The sequence below is a fragment of the Ambystoma mexicanum genome, chromosome 6p (assembly GCF_040938575.1).
Source record: "Ambystoma mexicanum isolate Mex_15411 chromosome 6p, UKY_AmexF1_1, whole genome shotgun sequence".
Taxonomy (NCBI): domain Eukaryota; kingdom Metazoa; phylum Chordata; class Amphibia; order Caudata; family Ambystomatidae; genus Ambystoma; species Ambystoma mexicanum.
Genome location: NC_090935.1, coordinates 895,623,472 through 895,643,261, shown reverse-complemented (window position 1 = coordinate 895,643,261; position 19,790 = coordinate 895,623,472).

The following is a 19,790-nucleotide window of genomic DNA, read 5'->3' as shown; positions in this document are numbered from 1 at the left end:
CCCTGTCATCTCAGTTCAACACTTCAGATATACACTTGAACTCTGAGAGTACATATCTACTGTTAATCACAGCCACCTGCGTCAAAAAACTACTGTGAAACTCTCCAAGATTTCTATTTGCAGATTCAACAATATCTACACCTAACAAGACATAGTACAGGTATGCTTATATTTTAAAAAAAGAAAATGTCAACACCTTCTTAAATATTCATACATGTTTGCTGCTACTTAACATGCAGCATTCAGCAGCTGCTCACATCAACCAGTAAATACTTTCAATGATGTGCATTTAAAAAAAAATCTTTGAAGGAGCAATTCGATGGAAGTTAAAACTTTAATGTTTATAGCAGCACTGTGTGTACCTTTTTTGTGCACTTAAAAATGTTTCTTTTTAGGTGCATTCTGCCAAAAGTAAAAAAAAAATGCATATCTGCATTTATAGCAGCATTGTGTGTCACCATTTTTCTAAAAGAAAAAAAAACAGTTGCAAAACATTTGTAACTGCCACTTGGTGTGTGGAAGTTTAATATGTTGGCAGTACATCCAGACTTGCTCACATAACCCATTCCAATCTGTAGGTGCTTAGCCACTCCTGGTTTTTTATCTGAAATCTGGGACTTGTAGTCTAAGCTTTATAATGGGAAAAGTGGAACTACAAGTCCCAGAACGCAAACAAAAAAACTTGGACTACATAAGCACATACAGATTGGATTGCATCATGTTGGCAGGTATGCATGTTCTGCCACCTAATTAAACTTACACAGACCAAGTGCTACACATCTTTTCCATCTGCTTTTATTTCCTTTTACAAAAAAGTTACACACAGAGCTCCTATAAATGCAAATATGCATTTTTTATCTTTCATGAAAATACTCCTAAAAAGAAAGATTTTTGAACGGTCAGCATTTTCCATTTTTCATTCAATATAAATGTCACACTTTCTCACTCATTACATCCCTTACACTGCCACCATTTTACATCTGTTCACACACATTTGTATACCACCAAGGTATCTATATATACAACACTTCACCTTACATATGAAGTACTCTTCTTCCCCAACCTCTACTGTAAGACACCAAACACTGCTGCAACAACAATCTGCCATTGCATTGCCACAAGGCCACACTCTTCTTATTCTTTAAAAACACTGCAACACAATACAAATACATTACACCACAAACAGAGCACTTCTTTTATTAAAATCAGCAGCACAAAAATAACCTATATATGCACTTTTTCCCTCACACTCATGTTTGCCCAGTTCCTTCTAAGCTGTGAACCACAACTACTTACATGCCAATTCTTCCAACAATATAGTTAACACACTTTAGTACACAACCCATGACAGAACTCCATTAACTCTTTTTCCCAACAACTCCTCCTACCTTCATAAATAACAACCTTGCTTACTAAGAGTACTTCACTATTACCACATATACTCACTAACGTTCTTTTACAATTATAGGAAAGAAGAACATTGCAGAAAACAACAGTCAAAAAAAAGAATACCCTTGACATTAATGTACCATGTATATCTCTTTAATTGTAACAATATGCTTCCATTATATATTAGACTAGAGTATTATTTTACAATTACCATTTATTTTACTCTTACTCATTATATTGCACCAGTAACACTCTTTCTACTGCCATCTAAACACTACCATTACAACATCAACTGTTGTCCTCAAAACATCATAATGTCCCTAGTTATTCAATCACACCACCACTCCCTTCTTCACTAACCAAAGACCTTCACAACTCTACAGACTCTTACTCTTCCAACCTTCCCAACCACACCTATTATGCCACTTCACAATCAAACAGCCCTCTATTCATCTCTACAATCACACCCACACACCCATGCACAATACATGATATGATATTTTATTTATATTGTGCCCATACACAAGTGTTTCAGGGCGCAACGAGGCAAGGCAGGGGTACAAGGGAGGACAAAACAACGATCTTACTAGGCCCAGTGACATTGAGAACCCGCAAGGGCAGGGGAGAGGGAAGGGGGAAGGTGCAAGGGGCAGGGGAGGAGTGCAAAGTGTTGAACACAAGATCAAAACAACAACGGGTTGTGCAGCCAGCAGGAGGCAAGTGCGGGAATTAAGTGCGGAACAATGGGTGTCTAATAAGTGTGGGTGAGGGGACTGTAGGGTTACAGATATAGACCCAAGTGCAAAGGGTTGTCAGGAGGCAGTGCGGGTATGCAGCTGGGTGGGCAGGGATCTGGGATGGAATTCAGAGGCTAGCCAGGTGCCCAGTGCAGAAACAGAAGAGATCAGCAGAGGAGAGGAAGGGAGAAGGTAGAACCAAAGAAGAAGGTCTTGAGGTGCATCCGGAACCGAAGAAAGCTCTCCACAAGTTTCAGAGAGGCAGGGAGGCTGTTCCAGAGGGAGGCCCCAGCCGAAGAAAGAGATCTACCACCAATCCTTTGCTTGGAGAAGCGACTTCCCCTGGGGGAGTTGGAGGCGGAGGAGCAAAGAGCTTGAGTAGGAAGGTATTCCTGAAGGGAGGGTTAAAGGAATTGCGGACCCAGGCCCCAGAAGGCTTTGTTGACTATTCAGAGTGTCTTGAACTTAATTCATACAGCCACTGGGAGCCAATTGAGAGATTTCAGGCTGGAGAGATACGATCCCAGGGTTTGAGGCCAAGGACAAGTCTCACAGTCCTGTTCTGGATGAGTTGCAGAGGGCGAAGAGTGGTAGCAGGCAGATTTAGAAAATAGCTGTTGCAGTAGTCCAGCCTAGAGAGAACCAGAGCTCTAGAGACAGTGAGTTTCTGGGGGAAGGAGAGGAAGGGAAGAATGTGCAGTTGGTAGTTTGACTTCTTAGAGACGTGAGAAATGTGTGGAGAAAAGGAAAGCGTGGAGTCAAAGATGACCCCAAGGTTCTTAGCCTCACAGGTGGGAGCAGGAAGAGGGCCAAGGGAGGCCGGCCAGAGAGTGACAGGAAAGGAAGGTGCAGGAGTGCCGATGAGCAGGATCTCTGTTTTACTGGCATTGAAGCAGAGGTTGTTGGAGACACACCACTCTTGGATTGCAGAGACAGTCAGAGATAAGACGGAGAAGAGGTGGCAGAGGGGAGCCTTAAAACAAGCTAAATGTCACCTGTATAGCACTGAAAGTTGGAGCAGAGAGCATCAATGCGGTGGGCAAGGGGTGCCAGGTATTGGTTGAAAAGCCAGGGAGAGAGGTTAGACCCCTCGGGAACACCACAAGTAGAGAGTGAGATAGAGGAAAGGAAGGACCCAAGTTGGACTTGGGAGGGTCGATCAGAGAGGACAGAAGTCAGCCAGGCCAGGGCCTGGTCAGTGATACCCAGGTTATCACGGAGTCGGTCGCGAAAGAGTCCAGAGGAGGGACAGGAAGCATCCATGCAGATATTGAGGTCCCCAAGGAGGAGGAGTTGAGTGGCCGACGCCAGGAGGGAGGACAGGTCAGCCCACTCGGAGACGAAAAAGGTAGCAGTTTGACCAGGTGGCCAATAGATAGTAGCAATGGTGAGAGAGTGGCCGGGAGAGAGAGAAAGCCTGCAGACAAGGCATTTCAAAGGAGGAGTAGGCCTGCATAGGAATCACAGAGGCAGGAATCCACTCCGGAAAGATCAAGGCTCCACTCCCACCAGGATTTTTAGGTCTAGGAGCGGAGAGAATCTTGTTTCCATCAGGGAGGAGAGTGTCAAAACCTGTGACAGAGCTGGCCGTGAACCATGTCTCGGTGAGACCGAGGACATTGAGGCTGAGTTCTTCCAGGAGGTGACAGATGTCAGAGGAGTGTTTGACAGCTGAGCGAGAGTTGAGAGTGAAAAGAAGGAGAGGTTTGCCTACCTTCAAAGACTTACAGGGAGGGGTATAAATCAGAGGTATGCCCTGCAGAGGTGTAGAAGGAGCCCAATGGGAAGCAGAAAGGAAGGGAGGAGAGGGAAAGGTAACCAGGGAGGAAGCAGAGATGGGAGGCAAGGAAATTGGAGAAGGGAGAGAAGGAACAGCAGGGGAAGGAGGGGCGAGACATATTGAAGCTGGCACAGTCAGAGGGGTGGGAGGCAGGTGTAGGGGGAAGAACTAACCCATGGAGATGTGTGGAGTCATGTTGGTAACATATCACAAGGGAAAACAGTGTAGAAGTGAGGATGCGCCAGAATCATTGCACAGTAAGGGGTGCAGGAAGTCCACCCGCAACTTCCCGGTAGTGTGGACAGGGAGCAGGCATGGCCTTAGGATGTGGGCCTTTGGTGAGGGGGCCGGCTAAAGCTTGCCGGTCCCCGATAAGCCAGGTAAAGAAACACGCTGGCCAATTCGAAAGTAGATGGGAGGGAGGAGGACTCCGGGCCTCCAAGGTGAATATACAGCAATCAGTGGCCATCTTCAAGATGCCACGAGGGTCAGGAAAAGCAGGGCAAGTATGTTGAAAAATCACCCCTCTGGCCACGTGAACACTGCCCTAATTGAAAAATGGGCAAATAAATGCAACGCAAGGTCGCTGCAATACGGGAGAAAAATATTCAAAATTAGAGATCTTTTTTTCACGCTTAACAACAGAAAGTGCACTCCCCTCTGCAAATGAGCGACCGTACCTCGTATGAAGAGGGGATGCTGTGCGGACAGCTTTAGATGCAGGGCACCCTCAGAGGAATCAGCTGGACAGGATCTCAGGCATAGAAGAAAGGAGGAAGAAGTCAGGATCTGAGCAGGACCACTGATGTGGGCCTTTGGTGAGGGGGCCGGCTAAAGCCTGCCAGTCCCTGATAGGCCAGTAAAAGCAACACGCTGGCCAATTGTAAATTAGATGTTGTGAGGGAGGAGGACTCCAGGCCTCCTGGGTGAATGCATGGCGATCGATGGCCATCTTCAAGGTGCCACAAGAGCCAGGCAAAGCAGGGCAAGTATGTTGAAAAATCACCCCTCTGGCCGCGTGAACACTGCCCCAGTTGAAAAATTGGCAAATAAATGCAGCGCAAGCTCACTGCAATATGGGAGAAAAACATTCAAAATTAGAGATCTTTTTTCATGCATCACAATAGAAAGCGCACTCCCCGCTGCAAATGAATATCCGTACCTCGTATGTAAAGGGGATGCTGTGCGGACACCTGTAGATGCAGGGCACCCTCAGAGGAATGCATATACATTCAACAACTTTCAAACCCAAACCCAAACTTTGTTTTTTCCCAACAGACACAATAAAATGACTACTAAAAAGCAACTCTGTACAGAAGAAAGAAAACAATAGAGCAGATACGAATAAAAGCAAGCCATATAGTCATCCACCTCTAAAATAATTTATAGAAAACATTAAAACAAACGAGCTGGTTACCTCACTCAACAAAACTCAACCAGCCACCAGTAAAAAATGTAAGGCCCCTCTTGAAAAAAATAAAAGTATAAAAGATGTACAAACAAAAGCAGACCTACTAACGAACCAAACACTATGTCTACCAATGTTAACATAGCCACTGTAAAGCAATCCAAAACACTTATTCTACAAAAAATGTTCCACTGTAGAGTTCTTCAAATTCTTAAAAAGCTGAAAAGTCATGACCTACCCTTAAAAACTACTGCAAGAGACTAATCCTCGAAGCTCTAATTGATAGCGCATTTCTACTAAAAAGCAAATGGTTTATATTGATTTTAAACAGAATGAAAACACTAACTAAATGAATCAATAAATTACAAAAAGTACTTGTAAACATGTGCAACGTCAATATAGATACCTTTTCAAACTTCTGTGAAGGTGAATGGATTCACACAAGCAGCACAGAACCATATTTCAATGAAGAGGCTTATAAACAATGTAAGAGGATTCAATTCAACACTGCAGATAAGTCAATGCCTAGTCTGGGATACTGAATGGAAACCCTTATTGATATATCTTTATGTCCAGTTCAGTACTCTGGATGACCACCCTTGTATAACAACCCCCTCTTAGAATCCCCCTGACCCCACTGAGCCAAGAAGTAGGTTTGTTTTGCAAATTAAAAGGTTTATTTGAGAATTTAAACAATATATATATATATCACACTTTATAATAAATTAATATCTGATAGTACACTTAGACATATGATGTTGATCAACAATGGGTAATCTGGCACTAGCACACTTCTTTACAATCAATGAGGAGTTAGTATAGGATGGATAAAGTAGCAAAAATACTTCTATGATTTCAAGGGAAAAGCAATGAGGAATAAAATGCAGTACAGAAATACTTGATATGATTTTAGCAAAAGATAAGATAATCACTTTTTCTCTGGCAATTCACCCCCTCCCCTATGTAATGTAAGAAATGGAAGGAGATGGAAAGAGGAGCACACAGTTCTCAGGAATGCAATCAAAGACAATACGAAATTCAGTCTCCCCCCCCCCGCAAGCTGATAGGAAACAGGTAGGAGTTTGAAACACAGGCCCAAAATGCTTTTAAATGTGATGGCAATGGATGGGAAAATGTGTCAACTGATTTTGATTCCCTCTAGAGATTCAGGGTGAGTGGGAGATGCGTGTTGGTATTATTTCAGGCTCACTTTAGCAATGCTCTATGAGTTATTAAGAGACAAACACATTTTTAGCACAGGAAAGCAAAAAGCTGCTATCTTTTTACAGGTAAAGAAATCAGGCCAAATCGCAAATCGCGGCAAAATTTGCGAGTGCGTGAATCGTGATTACGGCAAAAGTATAAGGAGCAAGTCGGTTCTAGGTTTGTTGGAAAGCTGAGATTCTAAGCTTTCAGAGGAAAGTTAAACCAAGTTCCTAGGACAAACGGTTCCAGAGATATGAACGATTTTGTAAAGGTCATTTTTCGGATTTAAAGTAAACTCAAAATGACAGGTGACAGCTTGCAGCTGCAGAATTGACAGGTGACAGTTGTGCAGCTTTAAAAATGACAGATGGCACGATTTCTAGGAGGCAGTTCTACATAGGTTAAAATAGTTTGGATTAGATTATTTTAACTAAGAGATTGGTTCTGCACAGTTCTGCTAGGTACTCACAATATATTTTGTGCAGGAATGGGCCTTGCCACGGATCTGGTCAGGTTTTGGACTGGACTCTGGTTCTGGTCTCGGCACTTCACAGCGATCTGGGTCACTGGTTCTGCTCACAGCGGTCTGGGTCAGCTCTGCTCTGCTGGTCTAGCCTCTCTGGATTCAGCGGCCTCTGGTTCTGGATACTGCTCTGCTTTCCGGTCCGGATCAAGTGCATTCTGGATGTAACACTGCTTTCTGGGTACTGGCAAGAGTTCTTGGCAAAAGAATTCAAACAGCTCACCCGGCTGTGGAAGAGTTTGCAAATGATTTTGAGGCCTGCTGACAAATACTTTTGCTTGCAGTGGGCCTTCTTGGTTCAAAGTTCTGTAGTCTCTGTTTAGCTTGGAAGTCTAAGTGTTGGATCTCTGGATGTGAAGTCGTCGGTCAGCATGCTCCGCAGCAAATGGAATTGAATTTCTCTACCTGTCCCAGCAGTCTCTTTTTATGTGTTTTGAAAATGGGTGTGTGCCTGGGCCTAGCTAAGCCTGCCCCTCTCTACTTGTCATTCGCCCAATTCTCCCCTCTCCCATGATTGGGGGAAGGAAATGGATTGTCAGCATGATGAAGTCTGTTTATGGGTCAGAGGATCCTCCCCTGGTCAGTTTGCCCACAAATCTATATTTGATTCAAATACATCCTTCCCAGATATACAAATTGTTGAAATTACATTGCACATTATATATTCCTTATGGTCCATGCTTGTCTGCCTCTGATCTTCCTGGGGGCTTGCATTCAAAAATGTCAACATTTTGCGCTTTTTAACTGGTTTTGCAATATCGGACATTTACCCAAAATTACACACATGTGCGCAAGGAGTATGGACATTAATTGATGAAGTGTCAGATTTTTTACATGCAGACATTTGGAGTGAGACCCTATTTTCCGCTAGCAACCCCCCGGAATACACCACAGGGTCCTAACGCCTCTCAAAATGTTCACAGAAAAATCACAAAAATAATGATATTACTTATATAATTCTGACAAGTCCGCACTATGAGTTATCTATCTTTTTAAAATCATGCCCTGGTCAAAAAGGGGTGTGGCTTCCCACATCACAGGGTGGAATAACTGGTTTATCCACTTCCCCCAAGCTCAGCTGCTAGCAGAGGCACTGCCCCTCCCAGTTTCCCCTAAGAGAGAGCCACTTTACGGCCCCCCAATATAACATTTGCCTGAGTCCAGGACAGGCCTTTGTTCAACTCCCTGTAGTCCCTAGCTGCTCCACCCCTAATCTAATCAGAGAGGTGACAACTCCTTTTGGCAAGGGGAGGGGCTGAGCAGGTGTCAACTCCTGTCGGGGGTAGTTGTCAGGCAGAATCCAGTTTCATTAAGCCAGGTTTCAGCTAAATGTCACTTTTTGTTCCCAGTTTAAATCACTTACAATTTTTATATATACATTAAATAATTACTTCCTTCAAGTCATTTCAGAATATAGTTTGACATTGTATCCACCTCTTAACAAGTCTTTCCTTGGTCTGGTTTTGTTTCTTTTGTGCAGTTTTACACAAAAGTCTGGTGGTTTTAAAACGCCGGCTTTCTGATAGTGGTGAGTACTGGTAATGCAACCATTTTTGGGATTAAGAAAATGAATTCCCCACAGTTCTGAGTTGCTTTTTTTTGGCAATCAGCATTGCCATTCCCAATGGTTTCAGGCTACTGTGTGTGTAGCCCGATTGTGATTTTAGGCAGTGCCCTCCTGTGCTCACAACATAGGCAAAAATGGGTGGCAGCCTATTCTTCATGTTTTCCCTGTGCACTCTCTGGGGAGTTCTGGCCATCATGATGTTTTCCATGCCAGTACTGGACAGTTTTATGGTAGGGCTTGGATGCATGGGTAAAAACATCCCACAAGCCCCCCCCCTCTTGCGATGGCCATTCTGTCCTTTCGCTGATGGAACTCGCAATATCTGGGATGTTCGCCTCCTCTTCTTCCAATTCCAGGGATGGCACAGTTCAGCATCTTTTCCTCCCTCCGGTTGGATCGATCGGTTCTCCTCGCCGGTCCTGATGGGAATATTGGGCGGTACCCCGGGCCCCTTGGGTCTCTGCTCCCGGTCTCCGGATCGTCCTCCTTGGCCAGTCTCCAGGTTTCATCTCTCCTAGGATGATAAAGCAAAGCGGCAATACCTATTCGTAGACATTTCTTCACCACTATTAATGGTGTGGCGAACATATACATTTTATGAATCAGAAGATATGAACATATGCATTTTCTTTTTTAAATTAGGAGACAAGAACATATATATATACACGGATCACAGAATTTTATATGCTATATGTGGAATATTTTAGGGTTGGAACTGAATTACTCTGGAGCGGCCCCCTCTGGGATTCCAGTGGATTCCTCCAGTTGTTGCAGAGTGTGCCTGGGATGGCAACACTTTAGCTGATTTATATGTACCCACTTGTCTTCCCCCTCTGCCAAACCGCCTTTGGGGATGCGGATCTTGTAGGCCACAGGAGAGATTTTGTCTATAATTTCAAACGGTCCCTTCCATGTAGGCAAGAATTTTCACTGTTTGGCCTGGTTCCTTTGGAAATTGTATAGATAGACCCGATCACCCACCTTATATTCCTTTCGGGTAGTTTTTAAATCATAGTGGGTCTTCATGCTCTCGGCTGATCTTTCTAGATTCCGCTGAGCATAGGCAAAAGCATGCTGAAGGTGTTTCCTTAAATTCTCCACATACTCATGAGTTGTGGAGGCATTTATCAACGTTTGCTCTTGGGTTCTGTAGAGCAAATGCTGGGGAAGCACAATCTTGCGTCCAGTCATCAACTCAAATGGTGACATTTTGGTTGCAGATGAAGGGGTAGATCTGATGGCCATTAGGACCAGAGGTAATCGGATATCCCAACTTGGCCCAGAATCTGCCACAAACTTTTTTAAGATGCTCACAATGGTTCGGTTATATCTCTCCACTGCTCCAGAAGAAGCTGGCCGGTAAGCAATATGTAGCTTTCTTTTGACCCCCAGTATCTCCCACATCTTTGTCATTACTTCACTGGTGAAGTGGCTACCCCTGTCTGACTCAATCCTTTGAGGTAGACCAAAACGGGAAAAGATGTGGTTAATCATCAGTGCAGCTGCTGTTTCTGCCTTGCAGTTTGGGGCTGGGAGACATTCCACCCACTTGGTAAACAAGCATGTAACGGTCAACATGTACTTGTTTCCTCTAGACGAGTGAATCACAGGGCCTACAAAGTCGATTTGCAAATCTGACCATGGCAGTGTCATCCCCCTCTTTTGGAGAGGCGCACGGTGTGTGAGGGATGATGGCTGAAATTGTGCACACACAAGACACCCCTTCAAGTATTGGTCGAGGTCCTGCCCCATGTGTGGCCAGTATGCAACCTCTCTTAAGATTTCCAGTGTTGTGTGAAACCCCCTATGACCGGCGGTGGCCACATCATGGGCGTGACTTAACATCAGGCTTTGGAATGAGGTAGGAACCAGCCACTGATCATGGCCAGCTTGGGATTTCCTTACCAACAAACCGTCTTGGATTCGGAACATTTTTGGACATTTCATCAACACTCTTAGGTCCTCTTTCCCAATGTAATCGGTATCCGTCAGGGGAAAGTTCTCAGGGTCCTCAAGGTGTTGGTAAAACTTACCAATAATTGGATCCCCCTTCTGAGCTGTAATTAAATCAGCATCAGGGGTCTCCTTACTCCATTGTGCAGTTGAAAGATCATTGTGAGCATTTGTCTAGGACCTAGTGATAGCAGGGACCTGGATTTCCCCCAACAGGGACTCTATTTCTATTAGATCCCCTTGGATGGCCCCGGTTTTGGCCAGCTGATCAGCTAAGTCATTTCCAGTTTTGTCTGGTCCCTCTACTTTGAAATGACTCTTGATCTTTTTCCAGTAGATGGTCATCCCATTCGATGTGACCAGATCATCAATATTTTGGATTAACTTCCCATGTTTCAGGGGTTTGTTATTAGCGCATAACATGCCTCTGGTTTTCCAGTTGACCAGGTGCTCCACTAACCCGTTCCGTATATAATCCGAATCTGTGATTATGACCAGTTCATGGAGTTGATACTGGACAGCAGTGAGGATGGCCTGATGCACAGCCATCAATTCTGCCACCTGACTACTTCGGGGACCAATTTTGTATCCAGCGGAGGGTTCTGGTGACTCATTCACCCATGCATTCCCTACGCCGGCCACCAGTTCTTTCTCCCCGTTGTCGTCAACATGGTACGAGCATCCATCCACATAGACAGTGGGCATTCCCTCACACTTGTCTTCTTCAAAGACTTTTTGTGGGGAATTAAGGTATGCCTCCATGTTGTCCTTGATTTTTAGACTTTCGTCCTCGAGACAGTTTTCTCTGGCACAATCATGCAAGTCAGCCAGACCTTGCGCGAGGGGACTCTTCTTGTTTTGGCCATATCTGACCTCCACAGGAAAGCCTTGCATTGACAGAATCCAAGAAGTAATTCGGGAATTACTCACATTTCCGGCCCGGATTCTGTCACTTTGGAGATATTGCAGAGGCTGGTGTGGAGTCTCCACTATGATGTGTTCCCCCTGGATAAACGGGCGGTAATTCTTCAATGCCCACACCGTTGCCAGGAGTGTCTTCTCACAATCGTTGAATTTTTCCCCCACAGAGGATAAAGTTTTGCTCGCATAGGAGATTACTTTATTGACCTTGTCATGCTTTTGGTATAATACTGCCGTCAAGCACGTATTAGAGAACCCTGTCTCCAGGAAGAACTCCTTGTTTCTGACAGGGTAATCCAGGCAAGGCGCTTGTGAGAGGCTTCTCTTGAGTTGTCTTACTGCCTCGGATTGTTCTGGACCCCATTCCCACTTGACCCCCCCCTTCAAGAGATGAATCAGGGGTCTAGTGATCTCTGCGTAGCCTTCAATAAACTTTCTGCTGTAATTAGTCAGTCCAAGGAGGCTCCTTAGTTCCCGCAAAGTTGTGGGATCCTTCAGTTTCTGAAGTGCTTCCACTTTCTTTTCTTGGGGACAGAGACCCTGAGGAGTAATCTCATGCCCCAAGAAATTACCACAGGTTCTACACAACTGTGCTTTCTGAAAGGAAAGTTTTGCTCCGGCGGCGCTCAACTGTGTCAGAACATAACGGATCTCCGCTATGTGTTCCTCCACAGATGAACTTTTGATGAGGACATCATCTAAATAAGCCAGGTTACCCCTCGCACCCAGGTCGGGCATGGCCTTATGTAGGAAAATGTTGAATTCATTGCCGGAGTTGAGGTATCCGAAGGGAGTCCGGGTCCATGTGTACTGCTGGCCCCCAAAGGTAAAAGCCAGTTTGTATTGGTCCTCCCTACTGACAGGCACGGTCCAGTATCCATTGGTCAGGTCTATTGCTGTGAATACCTGTGACCCCTGAATCTGGGCCAGCCCTTGGTCAATGTAGGGCAGAGGCCATCGGGAAGTATGGACCCGTTTGTTGAGCTCCCTAAGGTCGGCGCAGAGTCTCCACTGGCCGTTTGGCTTCAATATTCCCAGCAACGGATTATTGAAAGTGCTGTGGACTGGACAGATTATTCCCCGGGACTCAAGGTTCTTAATTATTTCAGTAAGGGACTCCATGGATGCGAGAGACAAGCGATATTGCTTCACAAACACTGGAGTCATTCCAGGGTCCGTGGGAATTGTTGTGGTGTGGATGTCGGTGCGACCACAGTCATATGAGTCTACCGCAAAGAGATCTTGGAAATCCAAGAAAACTTGTTTCAACTTTTGCTTCTGTTCCAGAGTCACACAGGCATCAGCGAGGTTGACTCTCTCTTCCACCATCTGCCTGAAGCCTGGAAAGACTTCTGGTTTGGCTATCTCAGCGACCTCCTCCAGCTGGGTGGAGAAGTCCCTGGTTAGAGTGCTGACTTGGACTGGAGGCTTCAGGTGGGAAAGGCAGCCCTCATGGACCTGGAAAATCACTGCATCCCTCCTGAAGTCACAAGTCACATCTTCCTTACCATAAGGGCAAGAAGTGTACACCAGGAAGTTCCCCCCATGCCGGGTGAAAATCCTGTCTGGTGTTGTATTGTCCTCACTGTCACTGTCAAAACAGTCCTTGGGGATTGGTCCTAACAGTTCATTTCCTAAATCAATGGAGAAATGTCGGTCATCAACCTCCATTCCAATAGTGGTGCCTGCGGCTAGAGTAATACTCTGTAAGTCGCTGTTATCCACCTCTATTGGAATGGTGTCATGTTCTATGTTGACTAATGGTGTTGGGTTTACCCCTAACCCTTGCTGTTGGAGAGAAGCATTTAGATGAATATAAGCATCAGGGTTTTGCAATTTTTGTCCTCTTTTAACTTTCACTTCCAGGGAGAATTGTCGGGTCCTTTCTGGGATGGTGACTTCCTCTTTGAGCTGAATTTCAACTGCATAAGGTAGCAATTGAGCTGACCTAAATGCTTTTTCTGGATCATCAAAGCCCATGGGATTATCCGCTAATCGGGACCAAGCTTTGAAGTTTATTAGGTCCAAACTAATGGCAAAGCGATTGAGAATGTCACTGCCTAAATAAAAGGCGGCAGTGACGTCTTGCACGACCCAACCATTATGGACTATGCTCTTGTTGCCAATGGAGATTTTGAGCATACACCTGCTTGGCAGGAGATGTTTGGAATTAGGTGCTTCCAGGTCCATTTCCCATTTGTCTATCAGTTTGAATGTGGGAATGGCTGGATCTTTTGGGAGTTGGCGGAACATGGCTTCGCTGATGAAGCTCTTACCGTTGTTCACACACACTCGAGCGAGAACAGAGTCCTTCCCATCATTTAACTGAACAGGGATGAACAACTGCTCTCCAATTTGATGAATATCAGCCAGGCTCTGAGCTGATTTCACATCTTTCTGGACTATAGGAGTGGGAGTGTCTGATTGTGGATTGGTGAAGAATTTCAGAGTGTTTCCTTCCAGTGTGGAATACCACCTTAAACTGGAAGGAAGGTTGATTTCCGGAAATAGAGAGGACCCCCCATCACCAGTCTGTTGTCCTACTGCTATTACTGTCACGTCTGGAGTTTGGTTTTTCTGGAAGTGAAATTCTATTTGGTCAGATTTTTGTTCAACCATGTGGCAGGTGCCGTTTAAACTAACATGGTTGACACTCTGTTTTAATTTTATTGGTCGGCTAGTCTGGGTCCAGAGAAATTTGTTTACACAATCTATTAGGGGTGACAACCTTCTCAGGAGGTCATTCCCTAGTAAACAAGGGGTGCCCTCTGGAGTCACTACTATGACCGGGTGTTTCACCTTGTGTCGCCCAATTTTAATGTCCAAGTCTGCAGTCCCCTCAACGGGAATTTCCTTCCCGTCAAAGTTCTGCAGTTGTCCAGGAAGAGAGGTGAGAGGAATTCGGTAATTCTCCCCCCTTCCTGCATTTAGTTCCTCAAAGGCCCTTTTGGACAGAAGGGTAGCTTGGGATCCAGTGTCCACCAGTGCCAAAATTGTACCCTGCCCCTGTACTTGTACCGGAGCATAGTATCTTCCCTCCTTCTCCTCAAGGGGGCACAGATAATGCACATTTTTGGACAACTGGTGGGCTAACTTTCTGGTTTTGGACATGGTGAGAGAAGAGATTTGGGCAGAATTCTGTGGAGAGTCTTGGGAATCTGAAAGAAAAAGTTTTCAACTGGAGATCAGAGCCATTGTGGGTTCCCCTGGTTCCGGTTCTGGGCCACCCCCCCCGTTTTTGGAGGCAGTCACCAGGATGGGTTTGAACCAGGGGATTTCGGTATTGTGGGTTCTGGGATGAGATGATGGGCGGCGGTAGCTCAGTCTCCACATCTCCCCAGTCTGAATTGGCGTCCCTTCGGACCCATTTTTCCTTGGGAGGAGTTCCCCCATCTCTTAAGGAGAAGATCCTTTCCCCAGGATCCTCTGAGGATCCCTCTCCCTCAAATTGGAAGATCTTTACCTCCTCCATAAACTGGGTTTGTTTGGGTACTTTGTTTCTCCTACCCCCTCTCTGCTCCTTGGGTGGCAGACTTTCAGGGGTAGGAGATTTTGTTTCCGGTTCCTGGTTTTCCAGGGGCTGTTTACAAGTTGGGAAAGAAGCTTCTCCAAGGCTTTACACCCCCCTTCCCCTTGTGCCTCCTCCCTGGGAACCGGTGGGTTATCGGGGTGCTGCCCCCGTCATTGTTCTGGAGCACCAGGTCCAGAGTTTGGGGCATTCTGCGGTTTCATGCTCATCTGAGGGTTCTGTTGAGCCCTCAGTATGTGACCCAGATCCCGTGCCATATTTTGGACCTGGCGCTCAAGTTGTGAAACCCGCTCAGGCTGATACAGGGCTCTATTTTCACCCCTGGGCTGATCTCGGAAAGGGTAGCTATCCCATCTCTGGTAGTACCCCTGGTTGGGAAGATTTTGGTACCCCTCCACCCTTGGCCTCCCCTCTCCCGGATTAGGTTGTCTGGGCTCAGGGAATTGGGGAAAGAAGGATGGATGATTTTGGGGCTGGAAATTGGGCGGATACCTGGGGAAAAAGTTCTGCCCAGGATTTGGAGAATTTCTGCCCTCCTGGGGGAAGTTAGGAGGGAAGTTCCCCGGGTCAGGTGCTTGGCTGGATCCCCCCCTTGGGCTGGAGGAGTCCACACATTACCCAGGATTGGTCGGTTTCCCTTGTAGCGGGGACTTACATAGTCAGGCGAGCAGGGGACCCCATTTGTGGAACTACCTCCTCGACTCCCTGTCTGTGACTGGCCCGAGGGCCTTCTGGGCTGTGAATTATTTGGTGCAGGCAGGTTTTTAGGCCCCCCATCTCCAAATCTAAAACGGGGGCAACCTTTACCTCTGCCACCTTGGCAGCAGCAGGGCTGTTGTTGGTTTTGGGGTTTTTCAGCGCGTTATTTTTATTTTCGATGGGCTTCTGCACCTCATAGATCCGGGTAGCCTGTTCAATGACCCAGTCTAAAGATCTTTTCTCATGAAAATCTCTCACGAGCTGGGTCATTATGTATTTGGGTAAGGCATGGAAAAACGTATTGATAAATTCTCTGCTATCCGTGCGCACCCTTCTGGTGGTCTGCGCAAAAGCACGCTTTAATTCTTGCACAAACTCTTGTGGGGCCTGATCCTCCCCACATTGCAAATTGTAGGCTGCCTTGCAAGCCTCTTGAGGATTTCTGTGAACAGAAAAATGTTTCAAGATGGCCGCCTTATAGGTGGACCATCTTAAATGATTTTGGTCCTCCAGCCCCGCAAAGAAACTGGAGTATTCTGGGGAGAATGTCCATTTGACGTACTGGATGCAGCTACTGCTGTCCTTCAAATGGAAATTCTCCATCATTTGCTCATAGAGCTCCAGGTGTTCCCAAACGGAATACTTGGCGTTCATATGATAAGGAGTGATGACACTCCTGATTGCCTTTATTTGTTTCAATGGGTCCTTAAGCAAGGCCCTTTTTGCCTTATTGGCCTTTTTGGTTCGGGTAACCCTGGTCCATTCATCCTTCGACTCAGAAGCGCTGCTCCCAGAGGTGCCCGTCTGATCTTCCAGGTTTTCCCGGATTCTGCGAGCCTGGGAATGGCTGGCAGAATGACCCCTCCTTGCTGCCAGGATTTGATGGGTACCCCCCCACTGACCTAACTGGGCAGAGGTTTTCAGGATGCCCTTAATGGGCCTACTCTCCTGGGGTTCCCCACTAAATTGCACTGTGCTTGGGTGCCCATACTCGGATGCCTGCCCATCCATTCCTGGGAGGTACTGGCCTATGAGCCCCATACTTCTAGCTGGATAGTAATCTGCCATCCCCGTGGCCCTGGGCTCATGTGCGCGAGGGGACATGGGGGTGGCAGAGTCCAGGGACTGGGAGAGATGAAGGCCTCTGCTACTAGGGCTCCTGAGGTTATGCTCAGGAGTTTCTCTTTCCCAGCGAACCTCATCTCTATCCGCCCCTGCTTCCTGTTGCAATGCAAGAGCCTGCGCTTTCAGTTCCTCAGTTAAGGCCTTACTAGACTCTATCAGTCTCTCCTGCATGGCTACCTGTTACTGGAGCCTATCATTGTGCTGACGGAGAACCTCATTTTCTTTCTGTGCCTCCTGATTGGTCCTGGAGTACTGGGCCAGTCTCTGCTGCAGGAGGGTTACCTCCTCAGTCCCATCCCTACTGGCCTGCTCCTTCCTTGCCAGAGCATCCTCCACCCTCCTGGTGTGCTCTAACAAGTTCTGGTGTTCTTTTTGGAGGTCACCCAGTGTCAGGATACTGTCAGGATTAGTCCTGCGAATACTAAGGCAGCGAATATGGCAAGGGAAATGTGCACATAGGAACAATGACTCATGTATGCCAGAAGCCAGGAGTGCAAACAGAGTGTGATTTTAAACCCAATATATGAAAAGGGATGTGGGGTAAGCACCTGACCGCGAGGAAAGTCGGCAAGCGCCTTACCCCCAATTGCTGTTACAGGTACTGACAGCGCTAAACCCACGTGGAGGGCAAGCAATGACAGGATCTGTGAACTAACACTCTGATGGAATCAAATAAGGGAACTAAAGAACTGTACTCACAAGGACGAGATATACCTCTTGAATGTCAGCTAGCCCACGAATCCTGTTGATGAAACTGGGACCCCGAGAGGCTAGAACAGCAATGGGAGAAGTAGGAAGGTCCAGAGGGCAAGGGCTGTAGGTTGCCAGGGAGAGGTAGACTGTAGAACAGGGGGCCCAAGAGGGCAAGGGCTGTAGGTTGCCAGGGAGAGGTAGACTGTAGAACAGGGGGCCCAAGAGGGCAAGGGCTGTAGGTTGCCAGGGAGAGGTAGACTGTAGAACAGGGGGCCCAAGAGGACAAGGGCTGAAGGTAACCGGAGCGAGGCAGGCTGCAGGGCAGGGAGCCCAGAGGACAAGGGCGAGGCTGGAAGGCAGCAGAGCGTGATCCGCTGTAATGTGGGGAGCCCGGCAGGGCAAGGGTGAAGGCTGGAAGGCAGCCGAGCGTGATCCGCTGCAGAAAACTAAATACCTAAGTTGAAATAGTGATAACAAATAGTGAGGAAAACATAAGCATTCACACAGGAGCTAGCTAACAACCGCACACCACACCTAAAATCAAAAGGGAAAATAAATGCAGAAGAGCTAAGGAAAACCTGAAATGGATCCCAATAGAAGTAAGGATCAGGAGCAGGGAAAAAGCTAAATAACCAATGCAAACCTACCCCTCCAAGGAAAAGACAGGAAACTAAACTAAGAGGAAGGCTAAGGTAAATGGGTAACAGCAGCAAAGGACAGAGTCAAAGAAATATAGAACACAGACAAACTGGGCTGCATCTAAAAGGGGAAAGCACTGAGAAATGCTGCCTGCAAACAGAGGAAGACAAAAAGGGAAATCAAGGGAGCAGAAATCAATTAGCTCATGAATCCGAAATTCAGGGCGGAGGAAACAAGAAAACAGGAACAAGAAAGTAGGTACAAAAGGCAAGGAACAAGGAACCAGGGACTAGTCAAAACAGGAACACTGCAGACGATGACCAGCGCTGGACTGAAGTGAGACTGAGGCTTTTAAAGCTGTTAACGAGCACACGCCTCAGGTGTGCTGACTGCTGCACCTGCAGCCACAGGTGTTGCCTATCCTCCACCCAACCTTGTCCTGCAAGGGTGGAGGTGGAGCAGTGGGCCAGGCATTCTGGGAAGCACAGTCATTTGGTTAAAGAAGCATGCTGGCTGCCAAAAACCTGGAATGGATCCGGAAGGGAAGTAGTTTGGAAAATAGGGATTTTGCGCTCCCAGTTCATTGCAGCACTGTGGCATTAGGTTCGGAGGAAATGTCCAGCAGGGAATAAGCCCCAAAACATGCCCCCAAGTGGCGGGAACGGGAGCGAAGGGAGCGAGTCGTGACAGTATACCCCCTCCTACGGCCCTCTTCGGGTGCCCGCCACCCGCACGAGACTTCTTCTTTCCATGATGGGAGTGCTTTTTCTTTGGAGGTGGCACTGATGGAAATGGTGGCTTGTGGGCAAAGGCAGATGGGCTTCCATGATAGGAGTGCTTTGTCTTTGGAGGTGATACTGATGGAAACGGTGGTTTCTGGTGAGGAAGAGACTCATGGTTCGAAGAAGGGCATGAAGGACTTGCAAGACCTGAAGCAACGTTGAAAGGTCCAGGAAGCTCAGTCACTGGGAGTGGACCCTTGTAAGTCTTTGAGGAGGGAGGCAGACTGGTGCAACTTGCCTTAGACAATGGTAGAAGTTCTGTTAGCCTTTCTGCCGAGAGCGGACATGCGGGAGGTGAGGAAGTTGCTGGCTTCAGGAAATGTTCATGTTCAGCCATTAGAGAAGGTGGCGGCTGAGGTAGAGGTTCAGATCTTTTTCTGTCATCCATCTGGGAAAAAGCTTGTGGTTGAAAATGATTAAGGTTTGACTGCACCTGTTCTACACCTGGGATGCCTGGAAGTCCAATGGGTTGTACAAGGCTGGTACTCCTGGTGACAGTCGTGTAGCTACTTTGTTGCACGTTGGATACAACAGCAGGAACGTTTGGCATACTGATAGGAGTGATAGACACAGCACTTGGTACTTCAGGCACACTCGCAGAAGGAGCGATAACAGACACATCTTGAACTGCAGCAGACATTCCCTTCCTTTGGCTACTAGCACCCAACTGGTGCTTCTTGGCGGAATTCTGTTGCACAAGTTCTGTAGGTACTACGCCGGTCTGCACCACCCCCTGTGCATACCCAGGTGAGTGGTTCTGACTCACCACTTGGTCCAGCTTGATGACTCTGAAGCGGGAGCTGGCAAAAGTCTCAAACTCTGATGCTGCAATTTTAGGA